The sequence below is a fragment of the Leptodactylus fuscus genome, chromosome 6, assembly GCF_031893055.1.
Source record: "Leptodactylus fuscus isolate aLepFus1 chromosome 6, aLepFus1.hap2, whole genome shotgun sequence".
In the NCBI taxonomy this organism is placed as follows: Eukaryota; Metazoa; Chordata; class Amphibia; order Anura; family Leptodactylidae; genus Leptodactylus; species Leptodactylus fuscus.
The window spans coordinates 11,939,696-11,945,695 of NC_134270.1; the positions used below are offsets into that span (position 1 = coordinate 11,939,696).

The 6,000-nt window shown below is 45.4% G+C and overlaps 1 protein-coding gene across 1 annotated transcript in view; it reads right to left on the reverse strand.

The window, feature by feature from the left end:
• The window catches only part of LOC142209260 (uncharacterized), a 28,265-nt gene extending 22,265 nt beyond the window's left edge, over positions 1-6,000 (reverse strand). Inside the window, exons 1-2 of the mRNA XM_075278191.1 lie at positions 5,950-6,000; positions 3,118-3,165 (exon numbers count right to left, since the gene is read on the reverse strand). The gene's annotated coding sequence lies outside the window, so the exon portion shown is untranslated. The remainder of the gene's footprint in view (positions 1-3,117; positions 3,166-5,949) is intronic.

Genomic DNA, 6,000 nt, shown 5'->3' on the forward strand with positions numbered 1-6,000 from the left:
GCATATCACCCCAGCCCTGCAGATAGATAGGTTACTGTCACCAGACCCAGCATATCACCCCAGCCCTGCAGATAGATAGGTTACTGTCACCAGAACCAGCATATCACCCCAGTCCTGCAGATAGATAGGTTACTGTCACCAGAACCAGCATATCACTCCAGTCCTGCAGATAGATAGGTTAGTGTCACCAGAACCAGCATATCACCCCAGCCCTGCAGATAGATAGGTTACTGTAGATAGGCAGCTTTTCATAAGAGAAAAACACTGTATGATAAGTGACTCTAACCTATCTATCTGCAATGCTGGTTCTGGTGACAATACTCCCTTTAAGGACCAGGCCTATTTTATTCTTGAACAATAAGAAAAAAGCATAGCACCAAAGAAGAGCAAATACAAAGAGATGGAAATAAATATGCTGCAAAAACAATACAGGCCCTCCTGAAATATGTCCTTACCATACAAAGCAAGAGATACACAGGGCTAGAGAACCAAGTAAGTATGACACTCACAGTTGAAAAAGTAAATATACAAAATTAATTATGCAAAAGTATAAATACAACTTTATTAAAGTCAAATTACAATAAAATTCACACGAATGGACAAAAAGGACTGCATATAAAACCAGACCACTACATCTAAGACACCCTAGGTGAATCACCCCACGTGCAAAAATACAAAAACATGGGAATGTCAATGCATGTACAAGTAAACGAACCCAGCTATATCAAATGACAAGTATACAAAATGAATAGTATAGATCAGTGATGGTGAACCTTTTAGAGACCGAGTGCCCAAACTGCAACCCAAAACCCACTAATTTATCGCAAAGTGCTAAGAATTGTGGACAATAAAGGACCCGCAAAATACAGTCGTGTGAATGGGGCTTTACAGAGATTTCAATATTGCAAACAACTTTGTACTGCATTTGGTACTTTTGAACAATTAATGTTCACTATTTACATTGCACAGATCTGGTTGATAGTGACCACATAATGTTGTTATTACCTGTAATAATATCATATCTGCAATAAAAATAGATACTGTGAAGGACTCCCACACAGTCCAATCTGCTCCACAGTGGCCCCCACACAGTCCAATCTGCTCCACAGTGACCCCCACACAGTATAATCTGCTCCACAGTGACCTCCACACAGTACAATCTGCTCCACAGTGGCCACCACACAGTATAATCTGCTCCACAGTGAACACCACACAGTTCGTCATGGCCATGACGAAGAAACAAACCTAAGTTCCGAAACGCGTAGCAAATCAAGATCTTTGTACGTGTATACTTGCCACTATGTGGTATGCTGTAATGTCTTTTTAATGGACGAATAAAAGTTATTTTTTAAAGAAACTTGGTGACGCTGGAACCTCTACTTGTTGTCTACTGTGGATTATGTGGAGTGAAGTCCGTCCACATCCGAGCAGCCCAGGATAAGATCCATTTACTTAAGGATGAGCTGGACTTTTGCTGATAGTATATACCACACAGTATACTCTGCTCCACAGTGACCCCCACACAGTACAATCTGCTCCACAGTGACCTCCACACAGTATAATCTGCTCCACAGTGGCTCTTACACAGTACAATCTGCTCCACAGTGAACACCACACAGTACAATCTGCTCCACAGTGATCCCCACACAGTATAATCTGCTCCACAGTGGTCCCCACACAGTACACTCTGCTCCACAGTGACCCCCACACAGTATAATCTGCTCCACAGTGGCCCCCACACAGTATAATCTGCTCCACAGTGGCCCCCCACACAGTATAATCTGCTCCACAGTGGCCCCCACACAGTATAATCTGCTCCACAGTGGCTCTTACACAGTACAATCTGTTCCACAGTGGACCCCACACAGTACAATCTGCTCCACAGTGACCCCCACACAGTATTATCTGCTCCACAGTGACCTCCACACAGTATAATCTTCTCCACAGTGGCCTCCACACAGTATAATCTGCTCCACAGTGGCCCCCACACAGTATAATCTGCTCCACAGTGGCCCCCCACACAGTATAATCTGCTCCACAGTGGCCCCCACACAGTATAATCTGCTCCACAGTGGCCCCCCACACAGTATAATCTGCTCCACAGTGGCCCCCACACAGTATAATCTGCTCCACAGTGGCTCTTACACAGTACAATCTGTTCCACAGTGGACCCCACACAGTATAATCGGCTGCAAAGTGTCCACCACACAGTACAATTTGCTTCACAGTATAATCTGTTCCACAGATGGGTGCCCACAGAGAGGGAACTGAGTGCCGCCTCTGGCACCCGTGCCATAGGTTCGCCATCATGAGTATAGATCAATGCATATAAGAGAAAATGCCGGCTCTAAGGCTGGTCTTACATGACCGTATTGGTTTTACAGTCCGCAAGTTGCAGACCAGCAACACTGGTTGCTGATCAGCAACATAGACACCGCAGACGCCCGTGTCCTACCGCACTCACTCATAGAGTTCTAAGGGCGAGTCCGTGCAGTGCCATGATTTCACCTGCTCTATTCAGTGCGGACCTCAGTTACGTTCCGGCACACCGTGGATAAAATATCCGATGGTGTAAGACGCCGCACTGAATATGTATCCGCAATTGAAAACCCTCAATTACGGACTTAAATTACGGTCGTGTAAGACCAGCCTAACAAACGGGACTCTATAAGTCAAAAAATCGCCAATGTGGCGAGGATAGATAGCCACTGTTGTATATAAGCATGAATATGAGGAAGTTGACCAATAAAACGCCATGAAGTAGTAAAGTGCTAAGTTCCTACCAAAGAACATTGGCCCATAAAATGCCAGTATTGGCTTCTAGAAATTAGTAAAAATGACAACATGTTTCATCTTACCCATGATGTAAATGATGACGTAAAGGGCACTGATCTAGTACCTGCACTGATCCAGTACCTGCACTGATCCAGTACCTGCACTGATCCAGTACCTGCACTGATCTAGTACCTGCACTGATCCAGTACCTGCACTGATCTAGTTGTCTCTCTTCGCCCTGTATCTAAGGGAAGTTGGAGCAGGGCACCCGTCCCACCGGGATCTTACTCTCTAACCCCACAATCCCCACCACCGCTACAAGCCCTGGTTCATGAAGAAGACTTACCTTTTCCTCAGAATATTCTGGGGAACATCCAAATTATTATTCTGCTAGAAAAGAAGAAGAAATTGCAATGAGGATATGATCAGTTTAAGTGCATCATATACTGCAGCAAATCTTCCTATATGACATGTCCTACAGAAGGCCAATGGCCTGGCCCACTTGTAACACAAGCTGCAGAGTTCTGGCAGCTACTTCTTCCATTTTTATATATTCAATGTTGAAGCAGCCGCCAGAGTGAATATAGATTGTGACCCCCCCATTAAAGGAGTTACAGGACATTACAAAAATACACAGAAGCTGATGGACCGACGCTCTGAAATCTCTTGCTACTAAGTCTTTCCTTTATGGAATCCACAAAACAGGAACATAACATCGGGCCGGCATTCAATCCCGCTTGTGCTTCCAGTCTAACCGACTCTTAAAGGGGTTAAAGGGGGCTACAGACCAGCGGTCCCAAATCTGCTCAAGCAAAGTCATTACTTATACATTTTAATAAATTAAGGCTTAGGTTGGAGCTCTATAAACACTATAATGTCCCATAGTGGCCTCTCTACACAGTATAATGTCCCATAATGGCCCCTCCAAACAATACAATGTCCCATAGTGGCCCTTCAACACAGTATAATGTCCTATAGTAGCCCCTCCATGCAGTATCATGCCCCATTGTGACTGTTTACACAGTATAATATCCTATTGTAGCTCTTACACAGTATAATGTCCCATTGTGGCCCCTCCACACAGTATAATGTCCCATAGCGGCCCCTGCACACAGTATTATGCCCCATAGTGGCCCCTGCACACAGTATTATGCCCCATAGTGGCCCCTGCACACAGTATAATGTCCCATAGTGGCCCCTGCTCACAGTATTATGTCCCATAGTGGCCTCTCCACACAGTATAATGTCCCATAGTGGCCCCTGCACACAGTATTATGTCCCATAGTGGTCCTTGCACACAGTATTATCCTCCATAGCGGCCCCTGCACACAGTATTATGCCCCATAGTGGCCCCTGAACACAGTATAATGTCCCATAGTGGCCCCTGCTCACAGTATTATGTCCCATAGTGGCCCCTCCACACAGTATAATGTCCCATAGTGGCCCCTGCACACAGTATTATGTCCCATAGTGGTCCTTGCACACAGTATTATCCCCCATAGTGGCCCCTGCATACAGTATTATGTCCCATAGTGGCCTCTACACACAGTATAATGTCCCATAGTGGCCCCTGCTCACAGTATAATGTCCCATAGTGGCCCCTGCACACAGTATTATCCCCCATAGTGGCCCCTGCACACAGTATTATGTCCCATAGTGGCCCCTGCACACAGTATTATCCCCCATAGTGGCCCCTGCACACAGTATTATACCCCATAGTGGCCCCTGCACACAGTATTATCCCCCATAGTGGCCCCTGCACACAGTATTATGCCCCATAGTGGCCCCCGCACACAGTATTATGTCCCATAGTGTCCCGTGCACACAGTATTATGTCCCATAGTGGCCCCTGCACACAGTATTATGCCCCATAGTGGCCCCTGCACACAGTATTATGTCCCATAGTGGCCCCTGCACACAGTATTATACCCCACAGTGGCCCCTGCACACAGTATTATGTCCCATAGTGGCCCCTGCACACAGTATAATGTCTCATAGTGGCCCCTGCACACAGTATAATGTCCCATAGTGGCATTCTTAGGAATTTCTGACAATTTCAGGTTGGTCCAAATGCAAAATTTTGGGGGTTTGCCACCCATTAATTACAATGATACTCTGGGGTCTCTTCAGAGTATAATAGTAACAGTGAGTAACACTTTGTTATAGTTATTCACCTCCCCTGGGCCTTTGCTAATTATATTCCGGGGATCTGAAGAGTCCCCAGTAGACCCCACAAACTACCATTTTGGGGGAGCTCTCACTGCGACACATACCCCCGAGGGTAACAAGGCATATCCCCACCACCAAGAATGCTTCACTGTGCTAGAGCCAAGGCTGCGGAGTCAGAGTCGAAGTCAGGACCAGTATTGGATAGAGTTGGAGTTGCAATAAAAGTTCCTGACTGACTCCAGCTTCAGAATAAATTGATTATTACATATTATACAATTACTCATATTGTATTATTGATTGGAGATATAGTTCGTAACATATTTACTTTCAATGGAAGGAAACGCTATTGTTTTTTGTAAATTAGAATTTACGGCAAAATCGAGGAGTCGGTGGCTTGGGCTGCACTGTATTTTGGTATTAAAGGTGTTATCTATTATTAGTATAGGCCATCAATACTGAATGAATAGGCGTCTGACTCTTGGCACCCTTGCTGATCAGCCATTTGCAGGGGTCTTGGTGTTCGGACAAGCGCTTCTGCCTCTTTCTTGTTTACATACTCCTGCACGACATACATTTAATAGCAGCCATCTTGGGAACTCTATTGTGTTTAAGTGAATGCAACAAAGCTGCAATCCCCGAGTCACTACTAAGCGTGAGGCTTTCCGGTGTACAAAGCCTTGTCAGAACCGATCGGTGGACTGCTGAGAGTCGGCCCCAACTGATCTACTATTGATGAGGTTATCACATCAATATTGGAAGCACAAAATCTGTTAATAAAGTATATGCCAATCTTTCTTAATATCACAAATCCCTCCAGAATATCCCTGTATATTGGGGGGCAGTGATGTATACAAGCACACCCGGACTCGTCTCTTTTGCAGATGCATTGCCATAATAACCACTGGTTGGAGTTGTGTGTTAGAGTTTTGGGTTGGAGTTGTGCCCTGTAATACACCGGGGTACCCGCACTTCACTATAATGGCATCCCTTAAATTCTTTACTTACATTGTCCTGTATGTCCGGACTCGACTCCTCCGTCTCAGTGGGGTCTGGATC